This window comes from Triticum aestivum, chromosome 3B (genome assembly GCF_018294505.1).
Source record: "Triticum aestivum cultivar Chinese Spring chromosome 3B, IWGSC CS RefSeq v2.1, whole genome shotgun sequence".
Taxonomy (NCBI): Eukaryota; Viridiplantae; Streptophyta; class Magnoliopsida; order Poales; family Poaceae; genus Triticum; species Triticum aestivum.
The window spans coordinates 196922728-196943631 of record NC_057801.1 but is presented as its reverse complement, the minus strand read 5'-3'; positions in this window follow the sequence as shown (position 1 = coordinate 196943631).

Here is a 20904-nt window from a genome sequence, read left to right as displayed (position 1 = left end):
AGTAAATAAGGACATGTTTCTCGATTATGGAGGTGATAAAGAGTTCGGCGTAAAGGGTTACATCGATGCAAGCTTTTACACCTATCCGAGTGACTCTGAGTAGCAAACCGGATACGTATAGTGGAGCAACCATTTGGAATAGCTCCAAGTGGAGCGTGGAAGCAGCATTTATAGAATGACCTAGAGATTTGCGAAGTACATACGGATCTGAATGTTGCAGACCTGTTGACTAAAACCTCTCTCACAAGCAAAACATGATCAAACCCCAGAACTCATCGAGTCTTAATCACATGATGATGTGAACTAGTTTAATGACACTAGTAAACTCTTTGGATGTTGGTCACATGGCGATGTGACCTGTGAATGTTAATCAGATGGCGCTGTGAACTAGATTATTGACTCTAGTGCAAGTGGGAGACTGTTGGAAATATGCCGTAGAGGCAATAATAAATTGGTTATTATTATATTTCCTTGTTCGTGATAATCGTTTATTATCCGTGCTATAATTGTATTGATAGGAAACTCAGATACATGTGTGGATACATAGACACACCATGTCCCTAGTAAGCCTCTAGTTGACTAGCTCATTGATCAATAGATGGTTACGGTTTCCTGACCATGGACATTGGATGTCGTTGATAACGGGATCACATCATTAGGAGAATGATGTGATGGACAAGACCCAATCCTAAGCCTAGCATAGAGATCGTGTAGTTCGTATGCTAAAGCTTTTCTAATGTCAAGTATCTTTTCCTTAGACCATGAGATTGTGCAACTCCCGGATACCGTAGGAATGCTTTGTGTGTACCAAATGTCACAACGTAACTGGGTGGCTATAAAGGTGCACTACAGGTATCTCCGAAAGTGTCTGTTGGGTTGGCACGAATCGAGACTGGGATTTGTCACTCCGTGTAAATGGAGAGGTATCTCTGGGCCCACTCGGTAGGACATCATCATAATGTGCACAATGTGACCAAGGGTTTGATCACGGGATGATGTCTTACGGAACGAGTAAAGAGACTTGCCGGTAACGTGTAACATCCCAAAATTCTAAATTTTGGAATGTTATATTAAATAGATAGATTGATTGATTGTTTCTTTGATTGTGTGAAATTGAGTGCAAAACGAAACTTTTGAAAGTTAAATGAGAGGGAATAAAAGGACTTTTCGAAACTTTCATTTTTGCTTTTATGATCTTCGTAAAATTCAAATTCTTTTCATCACAAAACTCTGGAGAGAAGATGACATGACTTCTTCCATTTATTTAAATGACAAGGGGTGTTGAAAATATTTGAATTTCATTTGGAAAATATTTCCAACCCAGGAACTTTATGCAACTCAATGATTTTCAGAAGCGAAGATAAAATGACTTCTTCAAAACATATGAAATATGAGTTGGGAGTTTCAAAGAATTAAATTCAAATTTCTTTTGAATTTATTTTCAATTTGGAGCTATTTGAGTTTTACTTCAAATTATTTTTCTCCAAAAATAAAATATATGGAAAATAGGGTAACATGATTCCCTACTTCAGAAAAATGGAGAGAAATAAATTTGAATTAATTTTGGTATTTTTTTAAATGGTTTTATTGGATTTTACTAGGGCAGAAGCACTGTTTGAATTATCTGAATTTGTGTGAATTTTATTTAATGTTAAAAAAATGTCCATGCTGTAGGAAATCTTTTTCTACAAATTTCGGTATATTATATGCCTATATAATATTTCTGTTTATTTTGTTTTATTTTGGTTTGTGCGGATAAATGTTTTTTTTAAAAACTTCCTTCCGAACTGGGCCGGCCCAGCTGAGCCAGCCCAGCCCGCGCCGCCACCGCCTAGCCCCGCCGTGCCCGACAGGGACTCGCCTGAGTCCGGCACCGACCCCGCCGCCTTGGCCCCTTCTACACGCCACCTCCTCGCCCCTCCCCCTATAAATCCGCACTCGGGACCCCCCCTGGATCCCGTTTTCGCCGCCGCATCCGCCTCCCCCTCGCCGCTGCCACAGATCGCCGCCGCCGCCGCGGATCTGGCCGCCGCCGCCGCCTTACTTCGTCGCCCGCGCCGCTGCTCGCCCGCGCCGCCCTCTGCTGCATCCGCCGCTCGCCACCTCCCCTCGCCGCTCGCCTGCGCCGCCGCCCGCGTCCCGCCCCGTCGCCGGAACCGCCGCCGACATCGCCGGATCCGCCGCCGCTGGTTTATTTTGTGCGAACCGGTATAACCACCAAAACCCGCATCAGTTTATTTTATTATTCGGTTTATGTTTTTAGGTCGATTTTATTTAGGTTTAGTTTATTTTGCGAGCATGCACTAGCTAGGGTTCGGTAGCGAACGATTTGCGTTCGTTAGCGATCGTTAACGAACGTTCGCTATTTAGATTTTTCTTTTTCTTTTTAATTTCGGCCAAGGACCTATTCGTGATAATTTTTCTTCACAGATTAGTGCCTGTACTTCAGTTGATCACAACTTTTTGCTCATTTATCCAAATCCAACGAAACCAACGCCCACTTCTTCGTTATGACCCCCTCTATCCAGATAAACAACTCAAACATGTTTTTGAAGGTTTAAAATTTGAATTTGATCAGATTTGAATTTGAACTTTGTTTGATCATAACTTGAGTTTTATAACTCCGTTTGAGTTGATTCTTTTTGCATATCGAAGCTCTTGACCTAAACTTTCTGATAAGGCCAAATTCACATAATTTTGGTACTATTAGAAATTGTTTTATGTTGCAAGAGTTATTTGCTTGGTTTTGATGTTTTCCGAATCGTCTTCTTCGTTCTTTCTGGTCTTTTGAGTGATTGCTTATGTGTGGTTACTATTGCTTTCTTACGATTGATTGACCGGAGTGTGACGAGTAGATCTATCAAGAGTTTTGAGTGTGAATCATCTTCATCAACATTGCAGGCAAGTAACACTTGATCATACCTTTTCTACTACCCAGTTTTATTGCATTAAATCAATCCTCAAATATTTGCATGATTAGGATCTAATTAAATTGTGGGATGGGAAGTAGATGAGGTAGTACCTATTACCTGTTTTACTTATGAAACCTTTGGGAGTTACTTCTACGTTTGCTTATTATGCCATGCTATGCTAGTAGACGTGGATTGGGTGGGTGAATATCCATGACAGATGTGAGATTGTTAATTAATGGTTTATCTAAGGTGGCAACTTAAATACACATCTGGGTGGATTGAGGCACCTGGGGTTACGAGGACTTGCCTGTTTTTTTTTGGAAATCTCGGGGGTACCGTGTGATTTTCCTATGGACCGCCACCCAGGCTCAAAGGGATCACAAGATAATTCATACTAGTAACTTACGTGTGCAGCCACAAGCCATTATGGGCTCTGGCATAGTTGACTAAGTCGTGCGAACTCTTATAGTGGTGGACTAGCAGATGTAGGGGATGTAGGTGTACGGGTCTACCCTGTTGGAAATATGCCCTAGAGGCAATAATAAAAGTATTATTATATTTCATTGTTCATGATAATTGTCTTTTATTCATGCTATAACTGTATTATCCGGAAATCGTAATACACGTGTGAATACATAGACCACAATATGTCCCTAGTGAGCCTCTAGTTGAGTAGCCCGTTGTGATCAACAGATAGTCATGGTTTCCTGGCTATGGACATTGGATGTCATTGATAACGGGATCACATCATTAGGAGAATGATGTTATGGACAAGACCCAATCTAAGCATAGCACAAAGATCGTGCAGTTCGTTTGCTAGAGCTTTGCCAATGTCAAGTATCTCTTCCTTCGACCATGAGATCGTGTAACTCCCGGATACCGTAGGAGTGCTTTGGGTGTATCAAATGTCACAACGTAACTGGGTGACTATAAAGGTGCACTACAGGTATCTCCGAAAGTGTCTGTTGGGTTGACACGGATCGAGACTGGGATTTGTCACTCCGTATGACGGAGAGGTATCGCTGGGCCCACTCGGTAATGCATCATCATAATGAGCTCAAGGTGACCATGGTGTTGGCCACGGGATCATGCAGTACGGTACGAGTAAAGTGACTTGCCGGTAACGAGACTGAACAAGGTATTGGGATACCGACGATCGAGTCTCGGGCAAGTAAAGTACCGATTGACAAAGGGAATTGTACACAGGGTTTGATCGAATCCTCGACATCGTGGTTCAACCGATGAAATCATCGAGGAGCATGTGGGAGCCAACATGGGTATCCAGACCCCGCTGTTCGTTATTGGCCGGAGAGTGGTCCCGGTCATGTCTGCATGTCGACCGAACCCGTACGGTCTTCACACTTAAGGTTCGGTGACTCTAGGGTTATTAGGAAGACTAGTATGTGACTACCGAATGTTGTTTGGAATCCCGGATGAGATCCCGGACATCACGAGGAGTTCCGGAATGGTCCAGAGGTGAAGTTTTATATATGGGAAGTTGTCATACGGTCACCGGAAAGTTTCGGGGGTCTATCGGTAATGTACCGGGACCACCGGAGGGGTTCCAGAGGTCCACCGGGAGGGACGACCCCTCCCGGAGGGCCACATGGGCCGCAAAGGGGAGGGAGCCAGCCCCTGGAGGGCTGGGCGCGCCCCCACCTTGGGCCCATGCGCCTAGCGTTGGGGGGGAAACCCTAAGGGGGGCGCCCCCCTTGCTTGGGGGGCAAGCCTCCCCTCCCTGGCCGCCGCCCCCCCCCCTCTAGATCCCATCTAGAGGGGTCGGCCCCCCTTGCCCCTTCCCCTATAAATAGAAGGCTGAGGGGAGGGCTGCTGGACACGCCTCCATGGCGCAGCCCCTCCCCTCCCCAACACATCTCCTCCGCCGTTATGCGCTTGCGAAGCCCTGTCGGAGTACTGCCGCACCAACATCACCACGCCGTCGTGCTGCCGTTGGAGCGATCTTCATCAACCTCTCCTTCCCCCTTGATGGATCAAGAAGGAGGAGACATCTCCCGTCCCGTGCGTGTGTTGAACGTGGAGGTGCTGTCCGTTCAGCACTTGGACATCGGTGATCTGAATCACGTCGAGTACGACTCCATCATCACCTTGCAAGCTTACGCACGCAATCTACAAGTGGTATGTAGATGCAAACTCACTCCCTTGACTCGTTGCTTAGATGAAATCAAAGATGGATCTTGGTGAAACCGTAGGAAAAATTTTAATTTTCTGCAACGTTCCCCAACAGTGGCATCATGAGCTAGGTCTATGCGTAGTTCTCTAATGCACGAGTAGAACACAATTTGTTGTGGGCGTGGATATTGTCAACTTGCTTGCCACTACTAGTCTTTTCTTGCTTCAGCGGTATTGTGGGATGAAGCGGCCCGGACCAACCTTACACGTACGCTTACGTGAGACCGGTTCCACCGATTGACATGCACTAGCTGCATAAGGTGGCTGGCGGGTGTCTGTCTCTCCCACTTTAGTTGGAGCGGATTCGATGAAAAGGGTCCTTATGAAGGGTAAATAGAAGTTGACAAAATCATGTTGTGGTTATTCGTAGGTGAGAAAACGTTCTTGCTAGAACCCAATTGCAGCCACGTAAAAGATGCAACAACAATTAGAGGACGTCTAACTTGTTTTTGCAGCGATTGATCATGTGATGTGATATGGCCAGAAGTTGTGATGAATGATGAATTGTGATGTATGTGATCATGTTCTTGTAATAGGATTCACGACTTGCATGTCGATGAGTATGACAACCGGCAGGAGCCATAGGAGTTGTCTTTATTTTTTTGTATGACCTGCGTGTCAGTGAAGAACGCTATGTAAACTACTTTACTTTATTGCTAAACGTGTTAGCCATAGAAATAGAAGTAGTCGTTGGCGTGACAACTTCAAGAAGACACGATGATGGAGATCATGATGATGGAGATCATGGTGTCAAGCCGGTGACAAGATGATCATGGAGCCCCGAAGATGGAGATCAATGGAGCTATATGATATTGGCCATATCATGTCACAACTATATAATTGCATGTGATGTTTATTATGTTTATGCATCTTGTTTACTTAGGACAACGGTAGTAAATAAGATGATCCCTTACAACAATTTCAAGAAGTGTTCTCCCCTAACTATGCACCATTGCTACAGTTCGTCGTTTCGAAGCACCACGTGATGATCGGGTGTGATAGATCCTTACGTTCACATACAACGGGTGTAAGACAGTTTTACACAGCAAAAACACTTAGGGTTAACTTGACGAGCCTAGCATGTGCAGACATGGCCTCGGAACACGGAGACCGAAAGGTCGAACACGAGTCGTATGGAAGATACGATCAACATGAAGATGTTCAGCGACGATGACTAGTCCGTCTCACGTGATGATCGGACACGGCCTAGTCGACTCGGATCATGTAACACTTAGATGACTAGAGGGATGTCTAATCTGAGTGGGAGTTCATAATTTGATTAGATGAACTTAATTATCATGAACTTAGTCTAAAACCTTTGCAAATATGTCTTGTAGATCAAATGGCCAATGCTCATGTCAACATGAACTTCAACGCATTCCTAGAGAAAACCAAGCTGAAAGATGATGGCAGCAACTATACGGACTGGGTCCGGAACCTGAGGATCATCCTCATAGCTGCCAGGAAGCAATATGTCCTAGAAGGACCGCTAGGTGATGCTGCCGTCCCAGAGAACCAAGACATTATGAATGCTTGGCAAATTCGTGCTGATGATTACTCCCTTGTTCAGTGCGGCATGCTTTACAGCTTAGAACCGGGGCTCCAAAAGCGTTTTGAGCATCACGGAGCATATGAGATGTTCGAAGAGCTGAAACTAGTTTTTCAAGCTCATGCCCGGGTCGAGAGATATGATGTCTCCGACAAGTTCTACAGTTGTAAGATGGAGGAAAACAGTTCTGTCAGTGAGCATATCCTTAAGATGTCTTGGTTGCACAACCGTATGACCCAGCTGAACATAAACCTCCCAGATGAGGCGGTCATTGACAGAATCCTCCAGTCGCTCCCACCAAGCTACAAGAGCTTTGTGATGAACTACAACATGCAGGGGATGGTGAAGACCATTCCTGAAGTGTTCTCGATGCTGAAGTCAGCAGAGGCTGAAATCAAGAAAGAACATCAAGTGTTGATGGTCAATAAGATCACTAAGTTCAAGAAAGGCAAGGGCAAGAAGAACTTCAAGAAGGACGGCAAGGATGTTTCCGCGCCCGGTAAGCCAGTTACCAGGAAGAAGTCAAAGAATGGACCCAAGCCTGAGACTGAGTGCTTTTATTGCAAGGGGAAGGGTCACTGGAAGCGGAACTGCCCCAAATACTTAGCGGATAAGAAGGCCGGCAACACCAAAGGTATATTTGATATACATGTAATTGATGTATACCTTACCAGTACTCGTAGTAACTCCTGGGTATTTGATACCGGTGCCATTGCTCACATTTGTAACTCACAGCAGGAGCTGCGGAATAAACGGAGACTGGCGAAGGACGAGGTGACGATGCGCGTCGGGAATGGTTCCAGAGTCGATGTGATCACCGTCGGCACGCTGCCTTTACATTTACCCACGGGATTAGTTTTGAACCTTAATAATTGTTATTTTGTGCCAAGTTTGAGCATGAACATTGTATCTGGATCTCGTTTAATCCGAGATGGCTACTCATTTAAGTCTGAGAATAATGGTTGTTCGATTTATATGAGAGATATGTTTTATGGTCATGCTCCGATGGTGAATGGTTTATTCTTAATGAATCTCGAGCGTAGTATTACACATGTTCATAGTGTGGATGCCAAAAGATGTAAAGTTGATAACGATAGTCCCACATACTTGTGGCACTGCCGCCTTGGTCACATTGGTGTCAAGCGCATGAAGAAGCTCCATGCTGATGGACTTTTAGAGTCTCTTGATTATGAATCGTTTGACACATGTGAACCATGCCTCATGGGAAAAATGACCAAGACTCCGTTCTCCGGAACAATGGAGCGAGCAACCAACTTATTGGAAATCATACATACCGATGTGTGCGGTCCAATGAGCGTTGAGGCTCACGGAGGATATCGTTATGTTCTCACTCTCACTAATGACTTGAGTAGATATGGGTATGTCTACTTAATGAAACACAAGTCTGAGAACTTCGAAAAGTTCAAGGAATTTCAGAATGAGGTAGAGAATCAACATGACCGAAAGATAAAGTTCCTTCGATCAGATCGTGGAGGAGAATATTTAAGTCACGAATTTGGCACACACTTAAGGAAATGTGGAATCGTTTCACAACTCACGCAGCCTGGAACACCTCAGTGAAACGGTGTGTCCGAATGTCGTAATCGCACTCTATTGGATATGGTGCGTTCTATGATGTCTCTTACCGATTTACCGCTATCATTTTGGGGATACGCTCTAGAGACAGCTACATTCACTTTAAATAGGGCACCGTCTATATCCGTTGAGACGACACCGTATGAATTATGGTTTGGGAAGAAACCTAAGCTGTCGTTTCTAAAAGTTTGGGGATGCGATGCTTATGTCAAGAAACTTCAACCTGAAAAGCTCGAACCCAAGTCGGAAAAATGCGTCTTCATAGGATACCCTAAGGAAACTGTAGGGTATACCTTCTACTTAAGATTCGAGGGCAAAATCTTTGTTGCCAAGAACGGATGCTTTCTGGAAAAAGAGTTTCCCTCGAAAGAAGTAAGTGGGAGGAAAGTAGAACTCGATGAAGTACTACCTCTCGAACGAGAAAGTGGTGCAGCTCAGGAAAATGTTCATGTGATGCCCACACCAACCGAAGAGGAAAACAATGATGATGATCAAGGTACTTCGGATCAAGTTGCTACTGAACTTCGTAGGTCCACAAGGACACGTTCCGCACCAGAGTGGTACGGCAACCCTTTCCTGGAAATCATGTTGTTAGACAACGGTGAACCTTCGAACTATGAAGAAGCGATGGCGGGCCCAGATTCCAACAAATGGCTTGAAGCCATGAAATCCGAGATAGAATCCATGTATGAAAACAAAGTATGGACTTTGACAGACTTTCCCGATGATCGGCGAGCAATAGAAAACAAATGGATTTTTAAGAAGAAGACGGACGCGGATGGTAATGTTACCATTTATAAGGCTCGACTTGTCGCTAAGGGTTATCGACAAGTTCAAGGGATTGACTACGACGAGACATTCTCTCCCGTAGCGAAGCTGAAGTCCGTCCGAATCATGTTAGCAATTGCCGCATACTATGATTATGAGATATGGCAGATGGACGTCAAAACGGCATTCCTTAACCGACATCTTAAGGAAGAGCTGTATATGATGCAGCCGGAAGGTTTTGTCAATCCTAAGAACGCTAACAAAGTATGCAAGCTCCAGCGATCCATTTATGGGCTGGTGCAAGCATCTCGGAGTTGGAATATTCGCTTTGATGAGATGATCAAAGCGTTTGGGTTTATGTAGACTTATGGAGAAGCCTGCGTTTACAAGAAAGTCAGTGGGAGCTCTGTAGCATTTCTCATATTATATGTAGATGACATACTATTGATGGGAAATAATATAGAACTTCTGGACAGCATTAAGGCCTACTTGAATAAGTGTTTTTCAATGAAGGGCCTTGGAGAAGCTGCTTATATATTAGGCATCAAGATCTATAAAGATAGATCGAGACGCCTCATAGGTCTTTCACAAAGCACATACCTTGATAAGATTTTGAAAAGGTTCAAAATGGATCAGTCCAAGAAAGGGTTCTTGCCTATGTTACAAGGTGTGAGATTGAGCTCGGCTCAGTCACCGACCACGGCAAAAGATAAAGAAGAGATGAGTGTCATCCCCTATGCTTCAGCCATAGGATCTATTATGTATGCCATGCTGTGTACCAGACCTGATGTAAACCTTGCCGTAAGTTTGGTAGTAAGATACCAAAGTAATCCCGGCAAGGAACACTGGACAGCGGTCAAGAATATCCTGAAGTACCTGAAAAGGACAAAGGACATGTTTCTCGTTTATGGAGGAGACGAAGAGCTCGTCGTAAAGGGTTACGTCGACGCTAGCTTCGACTCAGATCTGGATGACTCTAAGTCACAAACCGGATACGTGTATATGTTGAATGGTGGAGCAGTAAGCTGGTGCAGCTGCAAGCAGAGCGTCGTGGCGGGATCTACGTGTGAAGCGGAGTACATGGCAGCCTCGGAGGCAGCGCATGAAGCGATTTGGGTGAAGGAGTTCATCACCGACCTAGGAGTCATACCCAATGCGTCGGGGCCGATCAAACTCTTCTTTGACAACACTGGAGCTATTGCCCTTGCCAAGGAGCCCAGGTTTCACAAGAAGACCAGGCACATCAAGCATCGTTTCAACTCCATCCGTGAAAATGTTCAAGATGGAGACATAGAAATTTGCAAAGTACATACGGATCTGAATGTCGCAGATCCGTTGACTAAACCTCTCTCGCAAGCAAAACATGATCAACACCAGAACTCTATGGGTGTTCGATTCATCACAATGTAACTAGATTGGTGACTCTAGTGCAAGTGGGAGACTGTTGGAAATATGCCCTAGAGGCAATAATAAAAGTATTATTATATTTCATTGTTCATGAAAATTGTCTTTTATTCATGCTATAACTGTATTATCGTAATACACGTGTGAATACATAGATCACAATATGTCCCTAGTGAGCCTCTAGTTGACTAGCCCATTGTGATCAACAGATAGTCATGGTTTCCTCACTATGGACATTGGATGTCATTGATAACGGGATCACATCATTAGGAGAATGATGTGATGGATAAGACCCAATCTAAGCATAGCACAAAGATCGTGTAGTTCGTTTGCTAGAGCTTTGCCAATGTCAAGTATGTCTTCCTTCGACCATAAGATCGTATAACTCCCGGATACCGTAGGAGTGCTTTGGGTGTATCAAACGTCACAACGTAACAGGGTGACTATAACGGTGCACTACAGGTATCTCCGAAAGTGTCTGTTGGCTTGACACAGATCGAGACTGGGATTTGTCACTCCGTATGACGGAGAGGTATCTCTGGGCCCACTCGGTAATGCATCATCATAATGAGCTCAAGGTGATCATGGTGTTGGCCACGGGATCATGCATTACGGTACGAGTAAAGTGACTTGCCTGTAACGAGACTGAACAAGGGAATTGTATACAGGGTTTGATCAAATCCTCGACATCGTGGTTCAACCGATGAAATCATCGTGGAGCATGTGGGAGCCAACATGGCTATCTAGACCCCGCTGTTGGTTATTGGCCAGAGAGTGGTCTCGGTCATGTCTGCATGTCTCCCGAACCCGTAGGGTCTTCACACTTAAGGTTCGGTGATGCTAGGGTTATTAGGAAGACTAGTATGTGACTACCGAATGTTGTTCGGAGTCCCGGATGAGATCCCGGACGTCACGAGGAGTTCCGGAATGGTCCGGAGGTGAAGTTTTATATATGGGAAGTTGTCATACGGACACCGAAAAGTTTTGGGGGTCTATCGGTAATGTACCGGGACCACCGGAGGGGTTCCGGAGGTCCACCGGGAGGGGCCACCCCTCCCGGAGGGCCACATGGGCCGCAAAGGGGAGCGAGCCAGCCCCTGGAGGGCTGGGACCGCCCCCCACCTTGGGCCCATGCGCCTAGGGTTGGGGGGGAAACCCTAAGGGGGGCGCCCCCCTTGCTTGGGGGGCAAGCCTCCCCTCCCTGGCCGCCACCCCCCCTCTAGATCCCATCTAGAGGGGTCGGCCCCCATTGACCCTTCCCCTATAAATAGAGGGGTGAGGGGAGGGCTACTGGACACACCTCCAAGGCGCAGCCCCTCCCCTCCCCAACACATCTCCTCCTCCGTTACGCGCTTGCGAAGCCGTGTCGGAGTACTGCCGCACCAACATCACCACGCCGTCGTGCTGCCGTTGGAGCGATCTTCCTCAACCTCTCCTTCCCCCTTGATGGATCAAGAAGGAGGAGACGTCTCCCGTCCCGTACGTGTGTTGAACGCGGAGGTGCTGTCCGTTCAGCACTTGGACATCGGTGATCTGAATCACGTCGAATACGACTCCATCATCACCTTGCGAGCTTCCACACGCGATCTACAAGTGGTATGTAGATGCAAACTCACTCCCTTGACTCGTTGCTTAGATGAAATCAAAGATGGATCTTGGTGAAACCGTTGGAAAATTTTTAATTTTCTGCAACGTTCCCCAACATACCCATCGTAAGGTGCTAGCGCTTCTGAAAGACTATGTCTCGGTCATCCGTTTCTCAAACACCATGTAGTGCGAGAAACCAAACGGAGGCCATCGAGTCTTGTGGGGAAAAGTGTGCAAACCTCTGCAGAGTGTACAAACTAATCATGATTAGCCGTGTCCCCGGTTATGGACATCTTGAGTATCTAGTACTTGAATATTCTGTGAATCTCAACATGTTACTCTAATTTAATATTGTTGGGTTTGTTAATGAGTACTTTTTAATTGGGATTGAGGATGCTGTCAACCATTCTCAATGTTTAACAACCACCATGATAGTACAATAAAATTCATTCCTTTGCAGTAGGGAAAAACTGGCTTTATGCAAAAACTGTAACCATAGAGCTTTCCACCAGCCATATATGCATGTAGTATAGGCTTATCATTCATCATTCTCTATGTGTTATTTTGCCAGCATATTCCATGTGCTGACCCGTTTTCGGGCTGCAACTTTCATGTTGCAGACTTTTCAGACGACGAGTAAGTGATATGTTAGGGTTACGATTTCCTATACTCAACTTTGCCGTTGGTGTTGATGGGAATCCACAACCTTGTTGCTTCCGCTATTTTGTATTGAGGTAATAGTATTTACGTTACTTTATACATGTGATTTACCTCTGTTATAAATCCTCGAGTACTGTGTGTGTCAGCATACCGATCCAGGGATGACACGTAAGCACAGAGACTTGACCGTCTGAGGTCGGGTCGCTACAAGATGGTATCAAAGCACATGTTGACTATAGGACGTGACCCTAGAAACTAGCAAGCCCATAGGAAAGATTTTTCTCTACAACTTTCTTTCAAAAGAATCTTTTACCTCTCTTCTCTTCTGAGCTTATTCAAAAATTCCTTTTAGTGAGACTATACCCCTTTCCCCTTTTGACCCTCGAAGATTCGACTGATGAGACCACTCAAAGAAGTACCATATATCAGACAACTAAAGACCACTTCGGAATGAAGAGGATTTTACCGAGCATTATGATAATGGAAACTACAACTATTGAAGACTCCGAAGACTATGAGAACTGAAGGCTCTAAAGAATTCCCATATTTTTATGACCTAGGAAGGCACCCTTATGGGACTTGGCAGACTATGGAAGTTGTCAATACCCGAGATCAAGGTGTATCAGAGAAAGACTGGAACATGGAGCATTAGAACTCAAAGTTTTGTGTCATCGTGCGGTGTTAAGCATGCTTATGCATGGAAGGATTGGATGTTAGAAGGATGATGGATCATCTGTCAGCAAAGGATGCAGTTTTAACCTTAACTGGTGTATCAGCAGGATCTGGAGTGTTACATCAAGAAGTTTAAGATGGATATGCAGGAAGCTATATTTTACAAGGAGGCAATTCGTGAAGAACTCAGGAACCAGAAACCGAAAGTAGCCAAGCTGGAGGAGCAAACCCTGGAGATACCGGAGATTTGTCAGGAACTGAAGGACAGTAGGGCATGGTTCATACCAGATGTTGAAACCCAGAAGTTTGGAATGCAACTCCAAAAATATTAAAGGATGTCACGAGGTAGAGATGATCTATCAAAAGAACCGGAGAAAGACAGGCATGATCAGAAGAAACCATCGAAGACATGACCAAGACTTGAAGAGTTTGATGATGTTGAGATCTATAGCCCTTTAGAAGACCAAACCCCTGTTATATACTTACGTTAGATGCGACGATTGTGAGCTGCCATTTGTTTGTTGTTTTTCTGACAGCCACAATAAAACCTGCCTTTTCAAAACTATTGTTTGTATTGTGTGCATCCCTCTCGACCTCTCTTATCACACCCAAACCCATGGACCCAATAGAGGATGAATGGAGATGAGCTCATATTTTCTGGACCGATGAGTCAGTTGGAGATGGACCAATGGATTCAGAACATGGAGGATCATATGGAGAGTGACACTATAGCCGGAAAGGATATGGCCCAGCATGCTTTTCAATGCTTTGAAAGAGGTGCTGCTACTTGATGGAGGATGTACCAAACCATCAATGGATGGCAAGGAGTAACCGTTTGGGAAGAATTTAAGTTGACTTTGCCAAATCTCGGTTTGTGTCCCAGAAGTTGAAGCCTTATGGAAGTGATATGAAGAAACCTTGTGCATACAAGCTTTGTGGAGAAATAGGACACAACCATAAAGAAAACAAGGACGAATACCCTCATAAGCGAGGGATTACCAAAGGAAGTTAGCTGAGGATCTCAGGGAACTTTGGTTGGAGATTGTTCCTGAAGGTTTCGTTGCAGCAATGGAAGTTCAGTCTACATTGTTGGGAAGGATTCATGAAGTTCAGAAGTATGACAAAACGATTTCTGAGTTAAAAGAAAGGATGAGCAAAGGAAAGGCCAAAGGTTTTCATAAGGATGAGCACGACACCTTATGGTTCGAGGATTGTGTATATGTTCCCAATAATGTAAGGATCAGGAAGTAAATACTTCAAGAGGCTCATGACTCACCATACTCGATTCGCCCTGGGAACACCAAGACGTATTTGGATTTAAAGGAGTGTTTTTGGTGGACTGGTATGAAGAAGGTTATTGCGGAGTATGTAGTCATAGGTGATGTATGCCAGAGAGAGTAAAAGCAGAGCATCAGAAGCCAGCCAGATTGCTACATCCTATGCTGATACCCGAATGGTAGCAGGATAAGCTTGGCATGGATTTCATTACCGGATTTTCCAGAACCCGAACTGGATATGATTCTATCTGGGTAGTAGTTGATTTGCTTGACCAAAGTGGCTCACTTTATCCCATTGAAAACCACCTATACAAGTGCGAAGTTGGCCAACGTATATTGACCAGGATCGTATGTCTGCATGGAGTTCCGAGGACCATCGTATCAGATAGAGGAACACAGTTTACCTCAAAGTTTTGGAATCAGCTGCACCAGACTTTGGGTACTAGGCTAGAGTTCAGTACAGCCTTCCATCCGCAGACAGATGGATAGATCGAGAGAGTCAATCAGATTCGGGAGAACATGTTGAGAGCATGTGCGCTAGATTATGGATCTAGTAGGGATGATAATCTACTTTACGCAGAGTTCTCATACAACAACAGTTACTAAGCCAGTTTGAAGATGGCCCCTTTTGAAGCTTTGTATGGGAGAAGGAGCCAGACACCATTGATGTGGGATGAAGTTGGAGACCGTCAGTTGTTTGGACCAAATGTGATCAAGGAGTCAGAAGAGAATGTTAAGTTGCTTCGAGATAGACTGAAGGTAGCTCAGTTCTGGCAGAAGAATTGTGCAGACTCAAAAATGCAAGGAGGAAGTCTATGGAATTGGAGACAGAGCGTGTCTTCGTGTGTCCCCTCTGCGAGGAGTAAAATGATTTGGAGTTAAGGGAAAGTTAGCGCCGAGATTTGTAGGACCATACCGAGTTTTGTAGTGTGTGGGAGAAGTGGCCATCAAATTGGAGTCATCCGAAGCACTGCCAGGAGTTCATGATGTGTTTCACGTTTCCCAGTTGATGAAGTGCCATGCAGGGATGGCCAATATTCCCCTGTAAGGATGCTTGACCCTGGAAAGTATAATGATGTTCCACGAAGTGGAGTATGGACTTCATAAGTATAAGTTTTATCTCGGTATGTTGGATATCCCACGAGGATGAAGAGATGAATTTCTATTGGATATAAAGGAGGTATGATGTTGGAAATATGGATCAATGGAAATTCCATGATAAGTCTGAGTAATCACGTCTTGGTTTGGTACAACCGAAGGAAGGGAGACAATACAATTGGATGGATTTTAAGTATGCTAGGAAGCTGGAAGTTGGATGAAGGAAGAATGATCAGATACCCGATGATAAGTTCAAGGACTACAAGTGATGAGATGGGCCATAACCCACAGGCCCCAGGACCTGCCAAGAAGCAAGCACACTCTTGCTGAAGGAAAACCCTTGGAAGAGGATATGCCTTTACCCACCGACGATTTTATAGGAGCAACGCAAAACCCGAGAGTTGTAAAGGAACAATAGATGTTGGTTTGGCTTGCAGAATCAATGGATTTATCCGAACTTAGTTTGTTGACAAGGGAAATTCTGCAATGCTTGTGAGGATGACCGAGTGTTAGAATGCGAGATTCGCTAAACCATATACAAGATAATGATTTGGGTGCGGGATGGATTGATCACCATACCGAATTACTCTTATTATTTGCCTTGCTATATGAGAAGGTAAATCTGAGTGACTTACCTATAGTAGAGAGACGACGATCAAAACCTTGTTTGAACCTTAAAATGGTATAAGTATTTTCCCCTTGTACACGGCAGTTGTTGCCAACCGTAGGTTATACGGTGAGGTTCAGCCCAGACCCGTTTTCTGCAGGAGAAACCATAAATTGTTGACCTCCATGAGATATCGATAGTTGTTTAGCATTGGCGCCAGACCCGTCAGCTAAGAAGACCCAGTCTCGAAATAACCTTACCAAGATGAAAGGACCGAAGAATTGAGGAAAAAGGTTATGCCACTACTGGAAGAGCCTAGAGAAGCAAATTTTTCAGAGGATCTGCGAAGATCGACACTGCCAATAATAAGGATGAAGTATATGAGTTTGATGGAGTCTTGACCATGCTTTTAAGGGTGGTAGCACCCGAGACCCCGGAGACAAACGTTGGATTGTGGAGACCCCTACCCTAACCTATTTCTTGCTAGCCTCTCCAAATCTCGAGGATGAGATTCATTTTAAGGGTGGTAGGTTTGTAACATCCCAAAATTCTAAGTTTTGGAATGTTATATTAAATAGATAGAATTGATTGATAGTTTGTTTGATTGTGTGAAATTGAGCGCAACTCAAAACTTTTGAAAGTTAAATGAGAGGGAATAAAAGGACTTTTCCAAACTTTCATTTTTGCTTTTATGATCTTCGTAAAATTCAAATTCTTTTCATCACAAAACTCTGGAGAGAAGATGACATGACTTCTTCCATTTATTTAAATGACAAGGGGTGTTGAAAATATTTGAATTTCATTTGGAAAATATTTCCAACCCAGGAACTTTATGCAACTCAATGATTTTCACGAGCGAAGATAAAATCACTTCTTCAAAACATATGAAATATGAGTTGGGAGTTTCAAAGAATTAAATTCAAATTTCTTTTGAATTTATTTTAAATTTGGAGCTATTTGAGTTTTATTTCAAATTATTTTTCTCCAAAAATAAAATATATGGAAAATAGGGTAACATGATTCCCTACATCAGAAAAATGGAGAGAAATAAATTTGAACTAATTTTGGTATTTTTTAAATGGTTTTATTGGATTTTACTAGGGAAGAAGCACTGTTTGAATTATCTGAATTTGTGTGAATTTTATTTAATGTTAAAATAATGTCCATGCTGTAGGAAATCTTTTTTTGCAAATTTCGGTATATTATATGCCTATATAATATTTCTGTTTATTTTGTTTTATTTTGGTTTGTGCGGATAAATATTTTTTTTTTAAAACTTCCTTCCGAACTGGGCCGGCCAGCTGAGCCAGCCCAGCCCGCGCCGCCACCGCCTAGCCCCGCCGTGCCCGACAGGAAATCGCCGGAGTCCGGCACCGACCCCGCCGCCTTGGCCCCTTCCCCATGCCACCTCCTCGCCCCTCCCCCTATAAATCCGCACTCGGGACCCCCCCTGGATCCTGTTTTCGCCGCCGCCTCCGCCTCCCCCTCGCCGCTGCCACAGATCGCCGCCGCCGCCGTGGATCTCGCCACCGCAGCCGCCGCCGCGGATCTCGCCGCCGCCGCCGCCTTACTTCGTCGCCCGCGCCGCTGCTCGCCCGCACCGCCCTCTGCTGCATCCGCCGCTCGCCACCTCCCTCGCCGCTCGCCTGCGCCGCCGCCCGCGTCCCGCCCCGTCGCCGGAACCGCCGCCGACATCGCCGGATCCGCCGCCGCCGGTTTATTTTGTGCGAACCGGTATAACCACCAAAACCCGCACCGGTTTATTTTATTATTCGGTTTATTTTTTTAGGTCGATTTTATTTAGGTTTAGTTTATTTTGCGAGCATTCACTAGCTAGGGTTCGGTAGCGAATGATTTGCGTTCATTAGCGATCGTTAACGAACGTTCGCTATTTAGATTTTTCTTTTTCTTTTTAATTTCGGCCAGGGACCTATTCGTGATAATTTTTCTTCACAGATTAGTCCCTGTACTTCAGTTGATCACAACTTTTTGCACATTTATCCAAATCCAACGAAACCAACGCCCACTTCTTCGTTATGACCCCCTCTATCCAGATAAACAACTCAAACATGTTTTTGAAGGTTTAAAATTTGAATTTGATCAGATTTGAATTTGAACTTTGTTTGATCATAACTTGAGTTTTATAACTCCGTTTGAGTTGATTCTTTTTGCATATCGAAGCTCTTGACCTAAACTTTCTGATAAGGCCAAATGCACATAATTTTGGTACTGTTAGAAATTGTTTTATGTTGCAAGAGTTATTTGCTTGGTTTTGATGTTTTCCGAATCGTCTTCTTTGTTCTTTCTGGTCATTTGAGTGATTGCTTATGTGTGGTTACTATTGCTTGCTTACGATAGATTGACCGGAGTGTGACGAGTAGATCTATCAAGAGTTTTGAGTGCGAATCATCTTCATCAACATTGCAGGCAAGTAACACTTGATCATACCTTTTCTACTACCCAGTTTTATTGCATTAGATCAATCCTCAAACATTTGCATGATTAGGATCTAATTAAATTGTGGGATGGGAAGTAGATGAGGTAGTACCTATTACCTGTTTTACTTATGAAACCTTTGGGAGTTACTTCTACGTTTGCTTACTATGCCATGCTATGCTAGTAGACGTGGATTGGGTGAGTGAATATCCATGACAGATGTGAGATTGTTAATTAATAGTTTATCTAAGGTGGCAACTTAAATACACATCTGGGTGGATTGAGGCACCTGGGGTTACCAGGACTTGCCTGTTTTTTTTGGAAATCCCGGGGGTACCGTGTGATTTTCCTATGGACCGCCACCCAGGCTCAAAGGGATCATAAGATAATTCATACTAGTAACTTACGTGTGCAGCCACAAGCCATTATGGGCTCTGGCATAGTTGACTAAGTCGTGCGAACTCTTATAGTGGTGGACTAGCAGATGTAGGGGATGTAGATGTACGGGTCTACCCATCGTAAGGTGCTAGCGCTTCTGAAAGACTATGTCTCGGTCATCCGTTTCTCAAACACCATGTAGTGTGAGAAACCAAACGGAGGCAATCGAGTCTTGTGGGGAAAAGTGCGCAAACCTCTGCAGAGTGTACAAACTAATCATGATTAGCCGTGTCCCCGGTTATGGACATCTTGAGTATCTAGTACTTGAATATTCTGTGAATCTCAACATGTTACTCTAATTTAATATTGTTGGGTTTGTTAATGAGTACTTTTTAATTGGGATTGAGGATGCTGTCAACCATTCTCAATGTTTAACAACCACCATGATAGTAAAATAAATTTTATTCCTTTGCAGTAGGGAAAAACTGGCTTTATGCAAAAACTGTAACCATAGAGCTTTCCACCAGCCATATATGCATGTAGTATAGGCTTATCATTCATCATTCTCTATGTGTTATTTTGCCAGCATATTCCATGCGCTGACCCGTTTTCGGGCTGCAACTTTCATGTTGCAGACTTTTCAGATGACGAGTAAGTGATATGTTAGGGTTACGATTTCCTATACTCAACTTTGGCGTTGGTGTTGATGGGAATCCACAACCTTGTTGCTTCCGCTATTTTGGATTGAGGTAATAGTATTTACGTTACTTTATACATGTGATTTACCTCTGTTATAAAACCTCGAGTACTGTGTGTGTTAGCATACCGATCCACGGATGACACGTAAGCACAGAGACTTGACCGTCTGAGGTTGGGTCGCTACATAACGAGATTGAACAAGGTATAGGTATACCGACGATCGAATCTCGGGCAAGTACAATACCGTTAGACAAAGGGAATTGTATACGGGATCGATTGAGTCGTTGACATCGTGGTTCATCCGATGAGATCATCCTGGAACATGTGGGAGCCAACATGGGTATCCAGATCCCGCTGTTGGTTATTGACCAGAGAACGTCTCGGTCATGTCTACATGTCTTCCGAACCCGTAGGGTCTACACACTTAAGGTTCGATGACGCTAGGGTTATAAAGGAAGTTTGTATGTGGTTACCAAATGTTGTTCGGAGTCCCGGATGAGATCCCGGACGTCACGAGGAGTTCCAGAATGGTTCGGAGGTAAACATTTATATATAGGAAGTCCTGTTTTGGTCACCGGAAAAGTTTTGGGATTTTTCGGTATTGTACCGGGAAGGTTCTAGAAGGTTCCAGAGTGGGGCCCACCTGCATGGGGGACCCACATGAACGTGGGTAGTGGGGGCAAGGCCCCACACCCCTGGTCAAGGCACACCAAGATCCCCCCCTTAGAAGGAATAAGATCATATTCCGAAGGGATAAGATCAAGATCCCTAAAAAGGGGGGATAACAATCGGTGGGGAAGGAAATGATGGGATTTCTTTCCTCCCACCTTTGCCAATGCCCCAATGGACTTGGAGGGAAAGAAACCAGCCCCCTCCACCCCTATATATAGTGGGGAGGCGCATGGGAGCTTCACCACAGCCCCTGGCGCAGCCCTCTCCCTCCCCAACACCTTCTCCTCTCCCTTGGCGAAGCCCTGCAGGATTGCCACGCTCCTCCACCACCACCACGCCGTTGTGCTGCTGCTGGATGGAGTCTTCCTTAACCTCTCCCTCTCTCCTTGCTGGATCAAG